Source organism: Triturus cristatus, chromosome 1_2 (genome assembly GCF_964204655.1).
Source record: "Triturus cristatus chromosome 1_2, aTriCri1.1, whole genome shotgun sequence".
NCBI lineage: Eukaryota > Metazoa > Chordata > Amphibia > Caudata > Salamandridae > Triturus > Triturus cristatus.
Genome location: NC_140580.1, coordinates 587625301 through 587642179, shown reverse-complemented (window position 1 = coordinate 587642179; position 16879 = coordinate 587625301).

Genomic DNA, 16879 nt, shown 5'->3' with positions numbered 1-16879 from the left:
ATGTTTCAAGAAGGTGGTGGTAAGGTGCAATCTTACCATATGCATTATCCACTGATTGGAGAATTCCTTCACCCATTCGTCGTTACTTTTTTCACAGACGTTCTCACTTTTTTCAGCACTTACTTTCTCATGTTACTGTAAACCTTCGCAGAGTCCCTCAACCGATATAGCACACGTTCTTCCACCTGCAGGAGTTTTGACATAACTTGTAGCCATGTCTCTATGGAGAAGAGGTAACAGAATACAACTTTTAATGGCTACTCTAGTAGTTTACCAAGCGTTGATACAAAAAAGGAATTGTAATCATAATTAGGTCTGTACCTGAAAAATGCAGGTTTAACTAAAAAGTGGAAACAGTATTTTATAAAGGTTTAGAAAGAGGGCATACTTTTCCCAATATCTAATATTACCCAGTTTTCTATGTTGAGCTTCCAGCAATGTGGGCTTAAAAGGCATACTTTAGGGGTGGTTTAGCTAGTATATATAATAGTATTTTCTAAATGGCAGAGACACATTTACTTGTCATGTATCACTACAGTGCCTGTAAAGTGTTGCCCAGCTAGAACACAATGGAGATTTTATAGCTATAGATTTGAGTTATATGTTATGTTATGTTATTAACACTTATATCGCGCACGGATACTCAGAGTATACATTAGGGATATGTGAAATTCACTTTATTTGCTTTCACGTAATTATGAAAAGTTACACAAAATCATGCATAGGTATGCAAAATGCAAATACATAATTTCGAGGTATATTTTAGTGCGAAATGCACCCTTGCATCAATTTTTGGCACTAGGTTGCATTTAAACAAGAGCACTACGGATAACAGCCACTAGTGTTCTGTTCCTCTGCATTTGCGGTAAATCTTTACAATGAGCGACAAAGCAAATTGCACCATTCGATGTACACTTTTACAGCGAATGGCAGATAATTACGTAAAGTGGCATAACGGTGTCATTTTGGGAATTTTGAGTAAGAAGCAAATTCCTGAAATTATGTGAATTACACTGGCATAGTTAAATGCACACTGCGCCCACATGACATTTAACTTCCACACCACTGATGGATTTTCTGCACTACATTACCATGGTCTTATTGGAGAAGCAATTTACCTAATTCAGTAAAACCAATTTTACATTACAATTTTGGTGGCAGGAGCCTGATAGAAAACTAAAATTCTTATGAGTACCCTGTTTTGGTAACAGTGAAAGCCATTTTGAAGTTATTCAAATAGCCTTAAGTTTCCTCATGGTTCAGAGTGTACTTACTAGGCAATCAGGATGCTATGTTGCTGCAAGCGAGAACTTGCTAGCATAACTTATGAAAACCTTAGAGATTGTTAATTTATATCAGAATGCAAGTTTTTGAAGTGGAATACACAGCAGTACTTGAAAGATGAAACTGTGTTTTGGAAACAAACTCTTATAATTTGAGTTACCCAGTCAGAGTTTATCTTGAAGGAGTACTGAACTATATTTTTTGCTGTACATTTTTGGATCCTATGTACGTGGGAAAACAGAAAACATCTGCTTCACCTTAAGAGTTTTGAGATATTCATTATGCAGATATTGTATTTAAGGTAGTTGTGGTGTTTGCAAAGTGATTTATTGGCATCAGTGTGAGCTATAACACTTATGAATCTTTGTTATACTACAGTTTTTAAGAAAACACTGAATGTATATCATAATCTGACAGTTTACTCACAAAACAATAAATGAGTATGTCAAATACTTGAATAACATTGATTATTTATGTTCCAGTTTCAGGGAAGTCAACATTCGACTAAAACACAAAATCTGAGAGAGTTATTCAGAACATATATAATTTCTATATGACTGAATATAGTGATATGAGACATCAAGTATGACCACCAGAGAAAAATATTCTGAAGAATCTTATATAGATATTCAGAAGATATATAATTTGTATTGAAGGTGATATATGACTCAATATAGTGATATTAGATATCCACTACGGCCAGTAGATTTAGTGCCCAGCAGAGCGTCAAAGGAGTTATATTCAGTGTCTTCATTTGCTTTCTCATCCATTCCCTTTCCTTGGGATTACTGCTAACCAACATATTGCTTTTCTGTATGGTTGGTTGTGGATACAGAGATGTACGGAAAAGTTAATTGGTCCTGTCCGACTCAGTAATCAGGGTAGTACATTCTTTCATATCCGCAGTCATCCATTACCAGATGTAGTCTCCTCCAGTTTGGACTACCGTCACTAGTCAGTATAAAGACCACTTGATCAGAATTCACCAGCCCAAGCACAGCCTTCTCAAGACTGCTGAATAATATATTCACACATGTTACATGTTAACTGGCACAGGTTTCTATTGGACTGGCATTTGAACAGTTGATTCTAAGTTTTGGGCAGAATCTAACCATCAGAGAAACAATTCCATGCCTAATAGACAGTATAGATTTAGAATCAATAAATATTTTTGATAAAATTCCAAGTTAAGACCGAAAAAATTGGAAGCCATTTCCTGGAGTGTGTTGAAAAGATGCTTCTAGTGGTTTGCAACTGTGAAGCAGATTTGCAACTTTTTAAATTGAGAAATACTTCCAGGAGACTTTCTGGAAAGCTCAGACGGTCAGATCTTTCAAAGAGTACTAACATGAGGACACATCTACTCATGCATAAATGCAACTGGAGGATACAGCATCTCAGTTTCTTTGACTGCAGGCCTGCTTAAGTCTATATTTTGTTTTCTATGATCCCTGATTCTTCAATGACTCACAAGTTACACCCCGAAGCAATACTTCATCCATCAAATGGCTACACATGTAAATGGCAGTTAAATCACCACTTTACATAATTTTACATTTGAATATTCCTCTAACAATGCAATTAACACAATATTTTTATACTTAAGCAGTAGGCCTCAAAATGGTTCTAATGACAGCCCAAAGAGAAATTAACGTTGATCCAAAATCATGGACAGGCCCTAACAATTCCACCCTTGAAATCTCATAAAGTACAAATACAAAGAGTGTTCATTGTCAGAAAAGGATATATTTAGAAACAATTGTATCCACTCCACTAGGAGGTGTGAGCATGAGTACTTTTTACATTTTCAACTAGTCTTCAATGTCAATCCCCAGGATAAAAAATGACAATCAATGGTCGAAAGATATGCAACTACTAGAAAAGGTTTTTTTTTGCTCTGTAACTACAACAATTAGTCCTTTACTTCCCGTTCTACCTTCAATGTGCGAAAAGCTTTTTTTCAGCCAGATATTATGATACTGTATTGTTAATATACCTGGCAATATGGATTAGTTACCTATATAAGAGAAAATAGTTCCTACAAAGAAAACTAGTTCATTAAAAAAAATTTTTTTTTTAAATATACGTGAAAAATGTTTATGAAAAGAAAACCATATCTAGCATGAATGAAGAATTATAAGTGGCATTATATTTTGTAAACGGCTAATCTTTCAGATTTATAAGCAGAAACGGAAAAACATTAAAAAAAAATTGTTCAAAGAACAAATACCTGTGTCTTGCAATAACTATTTACGTTCAATTATTTATATATATGTTCTGAAAATGTTTTATAAAGCACAAATTGAAAAGGGTGGTGGATAATCCTGCAGATAGAAGAAAAGTAGGTAGATTACTGTTGAAAGAACCAATATTTGAGGCTTTTTGTTTTAAATTCCTGTAAAATGGGCTATAGGCAGATGGAGGAAGGCAGTAGTTTTCAATTCTTGGTGGAAAATTAGGAGAAGAAACAGCCTTCCAGTCTGCAATGCCTAGATGCAGGGGCCACTTCAAGCAGCTGAGGTAGGATGGTAAGGTTAAATTCTTTAACTAAGATAGTCATCACTGGTAAAGTGAATCGCTTTGTGTGCCAAACAATGAACTGTAAAAAAGGAAAAAAAAATTGGGAAGCCAGTGAAGCTCTCTTCAAGTATTGGTAATTATGAGATTTAGTAAGTAAGTTCAGAATGAGTGAGGCTGCTGAATGTTGAATAAATGTCAATATGCAAATCAAGCAGAAGCCTCAGGAGAGTGCACTAGATTAGTCTAGGTGGTATGTTATGAGTTCACAGATGACAGATTTTTGGGCCTGAGACAGGCACCCAAGTGTTGATTTCCACAGCATTCTGAGAATTGAAAGGCAGCTAGAAGTAACTTTATTAATCTGACTAGATATGGAAAGATTAGTCTACAGAAAGACCAGCAAGATGTGTAGCAGCGAAGTTTGTGGAAGGTGGTGTACCCAAGTTGTTTGGCAACCAAAATGGAAACCAGCCCACTGAGTAGCTGCCAAACAAGTGGACCTCACTCTTGTCTGTTTTCAGTCTTAGACAATTTTACCTCATTCATGATGAAATAAAAATATACAGGAACGGAAATTGGATACAATATCTTGTGCATCATTGGCATAAGAGAATATTTTAAAGATTAAAGATCTGACTAGGCCAGCAAGCATGTATATATATATATATATATATATATATATATATATATATATATATATATATATATATATATATATATATATATATATATATATATATATATATATATATCACACATACACACACACACACGTGTATGTAATATGTGCGTTAGTAGTGCATGGTGAGGATGCTATTTATAGTTACCTTCTCTAGAGCACTAACCTACTAATACATTAGGCCATTTATGTACTTCATTTTGTTTATCACAATTGAATACTCTTGTCTACAATTTTTATATATATCGAAGACTGTGGGGCTCAGAGATCTGCAGATTGAAAATGCAGCAAAGAGATGCTTTGAGATTTGTAAAGATGGAGAGAGGCCCCCATTCAAGGCAGCTAGGCATATACAGGACTCAAATAAGCACTTGAGCAGGATGATGTGGGTAACAGTATTGAAAGCTGCAGAGAGGTCTATTAAAATAAGAGCTGGAGAGCCTCTTTGATTGAGAATGAAACCTAGCTCATCAATAGCTAAAAGAAGAACAGACTCAGTAAAATGTGGCATGGAAAACTAATTGGGAAGGGTCAAGATGATTATTGGCCTCAAGATAGTAAGCTGAATGTTGACTACATTTTCTGTGAGTTTGGAGGGAAAACGGATGAGCAAGATAAGCCGATAATTAGAGGAATCATAGGGATCAGCAGAAGGTTTTTTCAGAAGCAGCAGTACCAGGGAGTACTTCCAAAATGTGATAAGTGTTGCTAAAGGTAGAGATTTATTGCAAAGTAGATTAAGAGCAGGTCCTTTATCCATGCATCTTTGTGATCTTTAAATGCCCAGCACATCGGAGTGTAGTTAATCCCTTTACTTAAAAATGTGAACTATTGTCATCACTGAATTCTCCTTCTTTGGTAATCTCTGAACAGTGGTTTCATCAGCATCCCAATGTATGTTTTCACATTTTCCTGTTAAAAGATCTCTTTAGATCTTATTGCGGGGATTCTGCTCATGCACAGAACTCTGCACAGGAAACCAGGACCTCAGTGAATTGTGGTGTACCAAAAACTCACCTCAATACCCAGAACCCTTATCCGACTAGCATCAGTGTCTCATTCGTTCTCCGTACTACAGCGAAGCTACCAAAGATTAGACAACCCAGAACAAGCGACTCAGGGTACTCTCAGGAATGGTGGGAATCAAGAACACTCTTTCGTTTTTATTCTCATACGACTCCACAACGTGAGTAATCAGAGACACTGAAAAGTTTAAAATGTTTATTTTTAACTACGTGCTCTAAGATCCAGTATTTTGGCTAACATAAGCAGGCACATGATTAGAAATAAAACAATCAGCATTGTTACAATTCCATAAAACACAAAGGGAGGAATCATGTTATAATGATAGTGGAAACAGGTCTTATGTGTTGTGTACCACCCTCTCCTGGCTAGGAGCTAGGTTTTTTGAAAATAGAAGGTCTCTAGGTTTGAACGGGGAACCCCATATCTCCAAGATCAGCTGAGGTGAATCACATCACAGGATCAGCAACGCTCTCTGTAGATGGAAAGGTTTTCTCCAAGTGCCAGCATCATGCATACAATGCAATATTAAAGGGACCTGAGTTTCAGAGACTTGCAGCTGTGTGCGTGTTGTGTCTAGAACGTGGGCCGATCAACCTGAATCAACAGCATACATTGTTATTTGACCTTGAAGACTTCTGCACACAGTGTACAGACTGAGGTCGCGGTGTAAGTCTAGGGATGTGAAAAACAGACCGTTTTCATGCGAAGAAAAGCAAACAGTTTAACTTACAATAACAGTTACATGTAGTGTCGTGTGCAAAAGCGGCCAAGTGGCAAAATGGCGTTTAAACTTCTAATACGCTTATGCTAATATAGCAATGTGTGCAAGCAGAACCCTCTCTTCACTATACCCTCCCTTGTTCGGACCATGAACAAAAAGGTAAGCAATTTAGGAACGCAGAGTTCAAGTTCGAAGGAGACAGAACCAAGTTCATATTTTGACAAACCAGATAATTTGGAAGTGATAAGTTTGAAGTTGTGAGATAAAAATAAAAGTGACCACAAAGGGGCGGTACAACGCCGTATTGGAGAGACACAAATCTAGAGCCCATTCAAATGTACAATCCAGGCAATGGAAAACAGGTTGCATGCAAGTAAAGTATGAGAACCGGAAGGATAATCCATAGGCTACACTCAAAGTGGCCAGAGGTAGCGTTCCATAGTATTCAAGCATCCGGTTGCGAAGCTGGAACAGCCGGGGTAGGCTGTCTTGTGACACATATTGTGCAGCCATTTCGGAGCAAACAAATCAACAGCAGCACACCGGCAGGCAAGGCGAGAATTAATGGTAACCCGCCAAAGATGCTGGAAAAAAATTGAATGAAAAAACGCCGGTATCACACCAAATATTGTTTGGAACGAGGTCACAAGGCCGGAGCCCACAACTTTGAAAAAATGCGCCATGCCAGTTGTTGACGAGGCATTGAATATAGTATTAATCAGAGCACCGAAATGTAGTGGGAGATCAGTAAAAGCGCATGCACCTCGGTGCAGGTGTTATCTACGTGAAGTACAAATGTTTCACGAGAAGAAGTTAGGGCGACTTCTTTTTGGGACAATAGAGCCCTTATTCTGCTCATCTTGTTGAACTCTGCTTTCAAGGTAGGTATGGAAGGCCAGATGGATATGTCGAGTCTCCCATGCCGGGGCGCGAAAAGCAAATTTTTACAGCACATTACACGTTGGGAGACAGTTACAATGTACGGAATCCCTGCTAGCATCCTGCAGCACGCTTCATTATTTAAAAGCAAATAACTACCGTTAGCAAGTAAAGTGAAAGTGGGTGTTATAGCTGGCACTGGATTTCCCTTTAAAATGCAAGCTAAATTCGGGGCTTGGGTATTACACGCGCCGTGCAATTGTATATTTTTGCACACTAGTGAGTGATCAAGTGTAGAAGTGCACTCCTCGCCTTTTAAATAAACTTCGTTACCTTCTCTCAGGCACCTGTATGTGAATGGGAGTGACCAAACTTCATGGAGGAATGCACTACCCAATGGTTCATATCTGCCTAAGGCATAGTGTTTCATACATGAACTGAACTTAAACAAGGGAAAAGGTAGTGTTATTAACCCATGAATAAGCCATACAGCCAAGTTAGATTTGGCCACAGAAAATGGTAAAGGCTCCAACTTTTCAATGTGCAAAAGCGAATATATCTCATCTTTCATGGACAAGAACTGTTGTTTTTCAGTCAGATTAAACGGTAAAAACAGAGACGAGGTATTCATGTAGTCCCAAGGAACTTTTCCAGATTTCAATGTTTGTAAAGTCCATGCAAACTGCATTATGGAACGTAATTGATTTTGACCATGATATAAAACAGACATTTCATCCTGTACAATATCCACAACAGATGAAACAATATTATCCAATGTGTAAATCCTGGAAGAAAGAGAATTAATGCTATTATCGATGACCGCAAGCACTTTTTATAAATTAGCTTGATCAATAGCTCTCAGTCTAGAAGCAGCTTCAGCTTGAGATAACTTCCAAACTTCGTTGTAAATAGCATATACCCATCTTTTGGACCTGCCTCCTACAGGGCCTTTAACAAAGTCATTCAAATCAACATCGTCAGTCAATTGGGACAAATGAAGTTTAACTGACGCTAAGGTGGAATGCTTAAGCCAATTTTGACATAATTTGCCTACTGAATAGGTAGTAACAGATTGGGAGCTTTCAAAACGGGGGTCCATCCTAACCTGTGTATAGCCTGGGGCCAGACCCAGAAAACGATGTTGGCATTAATCAGAACTTTTTTGCCATAATAACCATCCTCGGGGATCCAAGCTGGAAATATTGAAGGAGGTATTAGTAATTAGGGACTGCAATTCATCAAGGGACATATCTGTGTGATTGTCCAAAGTAGGATAAGCACCCAGATCAGGAATGGAAGGGGTATTCATTTTTTTAGAGGTAGCCAATCCAAAGCAAGTGGTTTGAAAAATAGTAGAATTCAAAAACAATATGTGGTTCGGGATGAGGCATGCACGATGTAAAGCCTTGGTGCCCTGCACCTGCCAGCCTTTAGAACCCCAAACTGATTTAAGATCAGTTGTATCTTTCCACACCTCATAGCCCCCTATAGCTAATTGATCCACAAAAGACTTGGAATACAGTGATTTAGTGTGCGTGAGTCTGACTTTGGAAGTGGACTGAGTATTCATTTTGAAATAAAAGGCTTCAGGATTGGATTGACTAAAATTGGTAAAATATGTAAAAAATGTTCAATAGAGTTTTCGAACTACTTTCAATGGGAGCTGGACAGTGTTACCATTGTGTATAATTAACCACATTTCTAAATCTATTTGCTTTATGCAGGAAATGATTGCCATAGTGCTGGTAACAAAATAACTCTGCATAATTTGCTGATTCTAAGTACAAATTTTCAGCATCAAAAGCAGCATAATATTTCAAATCAGAAAAAACAGCCTCAATGGCTTGGACATCCCAATCATCAGAGCGTATGTTTTGTTTCACAACATCCCCCATAGAAGCACGAAGTACATTGGGGACATTAATCAACTCTGTTGGGCCATGAATTTGAAATTTTACAGCATCCCATACAATCCCATCTAACACAGGCCAGGCAGTGATATTGACAAAAGTCTGGTCCCTCTTCATGATGTGTGCTGAGGAGTGGGGTGCCAAAGTTCCATCAATTAATCTAATTGCAGATCTTTCGGTAAGATAATGTCCATTTACTAGATGAAAAAAGACAACCACAAATCCAATCGACATGAACAAAAAAATAGAGATGAGCACCAACCAAATGTAAGTCCAAGGGGGAATTAAAAAATGTTTTTTAAACCAAACAGCAAAAATAGAAATTTTAGATGGGGCACTCGATGTTGTAGAGTTAGTGTCAAATGAAAAACATGATTGGTCAACTGCACTTGTCTGCACACCAGGCAATGACACATCTGTGGGATAGGTATACTCAGTATCAGTATGGTGATTATCATCCGGTGGAGTCAATAATGGATTAGTAACTGTATGCATCTCGATGGCAATGTCAGGTCTGTTCGTATTTGCCGAGGCCAAAACAGAATTACTCCGCATTGCTGGACAAGAGACCGCTGGAGTCATACTAAGAAGAATCGGCCACTCGTTGTAGATTGACATTGTCAATGGACATGTACCTGTTATCCTTGCGACCAGGAAGTGGAGGTAAAATGACTGTTCTTGTACCCTGCACGCCATGCACTGGAACAGGTGCACGATAAGAGGGGCCAAACTCCTTCTTGTTCTCCACCTTCTCACGGACCAGGTCACCGACTCGAGGTAGCCGCCAACTACCGGAATCTGAAGTGCAGCATCAGTTGTGGAGGGCAAATGTTCCTTTGCAAGACTGTCTCGAGTCTCTTGTAGGTTCTGTAACACAGCAGAATGATCATCTATGTCAAAGGGTGCAGCCGACGCCGCCATGTCTAGACCATCACAGTCCGGGACAAACATTTTTATGCCAAAGAGCATTTGGTATGGGGTCCGCCCACCCAGAGACCTTCTAGGGAGATTATTAAGTGCACGTTGAATGCTATACAAATGGGACAACCAGTTCCTGCCAGTACCTAAAACCCTAGCTGTAAAGGATTGCTTTAAGTCATGGTTCATTCGCTCCACAACAGAATTGCCCTCAGGCTGGTATGGAGACGAGAATTTGACTTGCACCCCCAAAGACCTCATGGCTTCTTTGTACGCCTTAGAGGCGAACCCCGGACCTTGGTCAGAATGGAGGGTGCCACATGCAAAAATTCCCAGAAAGACACGCAAATCCCTGATGACAGTTCGAGCATCAGCGCTGCGTTGTGGCCAAACTCGTTGAAATCGTGTGCACGAATCCACTGCAACTAAGATTAACTTATACGCAGTATCAGAGGAGAAAGGACCGCAGTGATCTAAGTAAACACACCCAAGTGGTTTACTAGATACGTACAACTGTGTTTGAGGTGGACGCGCAGCAGTTGAAGGCTTAATCTGCTGGTAAATGTCACAATTAAGGACATAATCACGAGTCTGTTTATACAATCCGCGCCACCAGTAACGTTGTTGCAAGATAGTGACAGTCGCAGAAAAGCCTGCATGAGCCAAACCCATGCCTTCGTGAGTGGCTGTTATCAAGGGTAGTCTGCGGTCCGTGTTGGGAATCAATCTGTCACCAACGTCGTTAATTCTCACATAGGGAACTTTATCAGGACTTAAATATAGATAAGAGTATTTAGAAGGGAAACCTCTAGGGTAATTATCTCCCTTCTCTGTTGCAGCAATAGCTGCCAAGATATCATCATCAATCTTACTTTTGGATCTTGTAACTGCTGCTATTAAATATGTTGCCACTGCTTTTTTTGCTGCTTCGTCAGCTAAACTGTTACCAACAGCGTGTACTCCTATGCGCTGGTGACCAAGAGTATGAATTACATTCACGAGAGGCAGATGTTCTTTAAGTTCTGCGACTCGAACCCAAAGCATTTTATGTTTGATTGTGCTACTTTTGGAATCACGATAGCCATTCTGAGTCCAAAGAATAAATTGTCGTTGAAAGACTGAACACAGTAGTAAAAGTCACTTACAATAAGAGTAGTAACACGGGGATCAGCAAACCCTAGTGCAAGCACCAGAGCACGTAGCTCTGCCACTGAGTGGTACAGTCCCCTAATGTCTGGGTGTGCACAACATTGGACTTGAATTCACCATTCACTATGGTACCTACCACTATTGCGCAGGCTGCTGAATAAGCATGCTTAGATTCCGTAGCCGGTTGCGTCGAACCGTCAGTGTAAATGATACAATGGTAATCCTCAAGCGGGCGCATGGACTGAGGAGCAGGATGAACAAATCCATACTGCAAGCACTCCTGAGTTTGCAATGAGGAATCAAAGATAAACGTGACATCTGGAGACGTCAAGGAAGTGGCCCATTGTATCCAACGTGGGTGCAAAGCTTTAGAATTCTGTACACTGGCTCTCGTCACTGCCTCAAGTGCAGGATACGGTGTGACATCCAACATGCATTTCCCCTGCGACAGTGCTCTCTCTTTTAGAATCACCATCTGTACAGCAGTCAATACTTCTCGACCGTGGAAAAATGCATTTCAGCCGAAGTGTACAAGTGTGACTTGTAAGCAATAGGGACTGTGTCTCCCTCATTAAATGTCAAGTACGTGAAACCCACTGCGCCTGGCACAATACTTATTACCAGGTTTGTGTGTTTATCACGTGTCAGTAAGTATTTAGATTCAAGAAGATCAGACTGCAAAGATTGCAGTATAGCTGAATGTTCTGGAAGCCTGCAAGATTTGGTAAAAGTAGGATGTATCGAGGCATAGAGCGGCTTGATACGCTGGGCATAATCGAGAATGTAAATACGCCCGAAATGAAAAAAACCCAGCAAAGATTGTGGTTTTTTCAGAGTTGTTGGAGCGCGCAAACATGTGCATTTCTCCAGGAAGTGAGGTGCTAAATCTCGTCCTTCGTTATTGAGCTCATAGCCCAAAAACAACACTGTGTACTCTGCAATGTGCAATTTCGTAAAGTTAAATTTGTAACCGAAGTCCGCAAACATGACAATGATGCAGTCAACGCGACACAGATGCGGCCATAATTCGTCGTCTGTGAGATAAATATCATCAACATACTCATCAGGGTCGATGCTCTCTAACAGAGAGACAACATGTGCGGCACAGATGCCTGGGCTGTTTTTATAGCCCATGGCTAATCTTTTGAACTGTTTCTGTTTGCCGCCAGAAGTAAAGGCTGCCCATTGACTACTAATAGAGGATAGGTTATGACTATAAAAGCCATTGTAAATGTCATGTGTGGTCTTAAACCTTTTTCTCACGAGACTATCAACCAGGGCTGAACTGTGGGTATTTTGTACCACGCACATCCGACAATGAGAGTTCAAATGCCGATAATCCAAAACTAGCGGTACGACCCATCAGGTTTGGTTACAGTGAAAAGAGGATTATTCATTGGTGACACACATGTTTCAATTACACCTTGATATTCCAATTAGTCCAGGATTTCTGCAACGGGAGCTTTCCCTTCTTGCCGCATGGGATATTGGGGTTGTGGCTGTGGCATTGACCGCAATGGAATCTCATGTCTGGGCACAGGTTTATCCCATCCGACCTGAGTACGGTACAACGTCGGTGCTAGCACCTTAGCCCACTCTTCTGCAAAGCTCTGCGCCTGCTCCTTTGGCACCGTGTGTGCGAAACTAGGGAGGATTACCTCCTTCCCTCTCGGGGAAGCCAAAACGAAAGGTGGGGGGTCAGTCCACCTCCGCTAACAAAATGTCATATGTAGAGGTCAGATTTTCCCCAAAAATCCCTCTTATTGTACGTTGTATGTCACCTTCAATTAAAAGGACTATTTCATATAGTCTGTAAGGGCAAGCCACTCTAGTGTCAGCAGTTTCCACTGTAATAAACGTGTCAGTTGCTGTCGCCTTCAGATACGGATGCAGTGCTTGCCGTACTATTGTAACCTCCGCTGTGCTGTCTAACAGCATTAGCGCCCATGTCAGGTTCCGAAGCTGTGTTCTCACTATCTGTGGCATACCTTGCGGTTAATGCAGCAACGTTTTCTGAAATGGAGGGCGTTGACGTGGAAAGTCGTCCTGCTTGCCTTTACCATCAGCCAGGCGGGGCTGCTCACGTCCTTGCGGGGCATCCCGACCTCTGCCGCGTTCTCCTCCACTGGCTTGTGAGACCGATGTTTCCTGTGAAGAATGAGGAGAACGTTGATCAGGAACCTTAAATCTATCAGGAGACCTAATTCTCACACAATCGCGCAACTCATATGTGCGCTCAGTAGACACTGGTATTGGTAATGCAGGACTTGACCCTTGTTTCTGTTGCTGCTTCCCCAGTTTTTTATTTTTCCAATTTTGTTTATGAAAAACTGGACGGTCGTCTTTAGTAGACTTAACCATCTGAGTTTGCGGTTGAGGTGCTATTTTAGCAAAAGGTTTAACACCTAAACTATTGCTGCCAATGGTCTTATAAGCCTCCGCAATAATCTTCGGTAACTGCCGGGGTTTATCGGCGTCGGCGACGAGGCGTAACTCATTTGACACTTGAAAGTTAACCGCATCTCCCTTGACATTACAAAGGATGAGATCAGAAACTACGTCAAACATTCCAACAAGCCTCATACCCAACTCGACCGCCGCCTCCGGACCGTGCTCATCCTGAACAAGCTTAATCATGGAGGGCAGTACAGTCATAGACGGTGTGCCAAAGCACTTCACATAGACCACTGCAAATACTTTACCCCAGTTCTCACAATCCGTCACCTCAGGTACCAAGTCTTTCTGCAAACTAATCATGAGAATCCTGTGTTTTTCCACAGGAGTCGTATTAGGAAATACTGCTTCCAGCTGGTCAAATTTCTCAGCAAGCCAATAAGGCATATTGTCCTTATTCTGGGGCGCTTGCCCATTACCGAATTAACCATGACTGGACTAATAGAAATCCCGGCTGGTCCAACTGGTTGCATCGCAACCCCAGGTGCCCCCACCTGGAGGTTGCGTGAGACGTATTGCACTAAAGCCCTGTGTAACGCTATCAAGGCGGTATGTAGTTGACGTACGTCGTCCACTGTGGCTTGCAAATAACGTGGATGTGGTGTGAACCCGGCCAAGACTGGCTAAGTGGCTCCAGTGTTATGATTCCGCCCTTGAACCGGTACTCCTCAGGATCCGAGTGATGCAAAAGGGTATCCACCTCTTGATATCTCCAACTCCAGCAATTACTGCACGGAGGATTAGAGCGATCAAGTGAGGGAAGGGTAGGAAGGGAACAGCGGGGATTTAGAACCTGAAGACCGACCACTGGGGGTATTCCATCATACCAGCACACACTACAAAACACAAACACAGAGATTAGCGTTATGCCCCCACACTCCCAAGGAAACACAGGCTGCAGTGAAATCCATGCTCACCACAAAAATAAAGGAAAATCAGCAGGAGTTTATGCCGGAGACTGGAGAACCTCCTAGATTGTCTCTGGGGTCTTTGCTACACTAGGAGTGCTCGAACAAGTCCCAATATCCAGAGCCTACCAGGTTACTACTTTTTTGCTGTCCCGAACAGAATACATGAAGTAATGATAGTCCCAAAATAAACAAAGAAGGTCTCCTGTGCACAGTACCTCACTGTAGTAGGGTTCTTTGGGAGAGAGGATACTAATTATAGAAAAAAAGGCTCTTGATCCAGAGCGAAGCAAGTCACCAATCGTAATTACAACATGTGACACTCAGTGAATGTTTATAGGAATTGTCTCGCACAAGGGGGGTGCTGCGCTTGCTCCTGCCACTGGGCCCTGCACAAGTCAAGGCGAATCCAGGAGCAAGATAATTATCCCCCAAGGCCCCCTCGGGGCTCTGCCGAACACACCAGGCTCACAGCAAAAAAAAGCATTCAGGACGGAGTTGGCTGAGACTCACCCGGTCGGATCTCCCTTACACTGGAAGGCCACGGGGTTCCGTGCGAGGTCCAGGAAACCAATGGTGGCGCCGTCCGCGCCTCTCCCGGTCACTGGAGGGAGCAAGTTGGTGCAGGGGGAAAAACAGAGCAGCCGGAGGGCAGTTCTTCAATCGGGGCGAGACACGCCCCGGAGACGACCAGGCAGGCTCCGTGCTGTAAGAAACAAAAGATTCCGGCAATGTTCAAAGAGCGAGGACGGACTCGCTAGGGGAATTACGCACGCCGGCCAGTGTGCGTCGCGTTCTATTAAGGACGCAGCTCCGCCCATTCGGCTGTGGCCTCATGGGTGTTGTAGGCCAGGCGGCAGGTGCGTTGCTTATGACGGGGGGCGCGATGCGCGATCCCTGACACCCAGGGAAAGACAAGGGGCCTAACCGAACCGGAGTTACGGCATGGGGGAGTGCGCCATTTAACCAAATACAATGCTGCCATGCCGAAATCAGCATCTCCTGTGTCCTATATGGTGTGTAGTTCGCAGGTATTGCAGTGGGAGTGTAAGTATGGAATGTTTCATCATCCGCATTTACTGCAGGAAACGTAACCCAAGAGTAGAAAAGCTCAAAGGGGAACGCTGCATCGGCACTCACCACAAAGATTACCGACATACCATCGTCGGGCACCCCAAACTGCGTCAGATGACGCCAGAGCACTGCACGACTATGCGGAGTTATATTAATATCACCCATAAGGACAAAGTGAAGAAAAACAATCTACATGAAATGTAGCACAAAAAGGGCAGTAATTCAAAATGCAAACCTTTTTAAAAGTCAAGCTTGAATGAACCTATAATTTATCCATAGAGGTAGGTTAATCCATCACATCTGTCAACCAGAAACAGGAGTGATGGTGTTGTGGACAAATATAAGCACTACTACTAACGCATCTCGAATACAAGACCAAACGTTAGGTGTGCCATGTTGCGGGGATTCTGCTCATGCTCAGAACTATGCACAGGAAACCAGGACCTCAGTGAATTGTGGTGTACCAAAAACTCACCTCAGTACCTAGAACCCCTATCCAACTAGCATCAGTGTCTCATTTGTTCTCCGTACTACAGCGAAGCTACCAATGATTAGACAACCCAGAACAAGCGACTCAGGGTACTCTCAGGAATGGTGGGAATCAAGAACACTCTTTCGTTTTTATTCTCATACCAGTCCACAACGTGCGTAATCAGAGTCACGGAAAAGTTTAAAATGTTTATTTTTAACTACGTGCTCTAAGATGCAGTATTTTGGCTAACATAAGTTAGCAAATGATTAGAAATAAAACAATCAGCATTGTTACAATTCCATAAAACACAAAGGGAGAAATCATGTTATAATGATAGTGGAAACAGGTCTTATAGCGCCTTGTGTACCACCCTCCCCTGGCTCGGAGCTAGGTTTTCTAATAATACAAGGTCTCTTGGTTTGAACGGGGAACCCCATACCTCCAAGATCAGCTGATGTGAATCACATCACAGGATCAGCAACGCTCTCTGTAGATGGAAAGGTTTTCTCCAAGTGCCAGCATCATGCATGCAATGCAATATTAAAGGCACCCGAGTTTCAGATATTTGCAGCTGAGTGCGTGTTGTGTCTAGAGCGTGGGCCGATCAACCTGAATCAACAGCATACATTGTTATTTGACCTTGAAGATTTCTGCACACAGGGTACAGACTGAGGTCGCGGTGTAAGTCTAGGGATGTGAAAAACAGACCGTTCTCATGCGAAGAAAAGCAAGCAGTTTAACTTACAATAACAGTTACATGTAGTGTTGTGTGCAAAAGCGGCAAAGTGGCAAAATGGCGTTTAAACTTCTAATATTTTTATGCTAACATAGCAATGTGTGCAAGCAGAACCCTTTCTTCACTACAATCTCAATAATCAGCTTTTC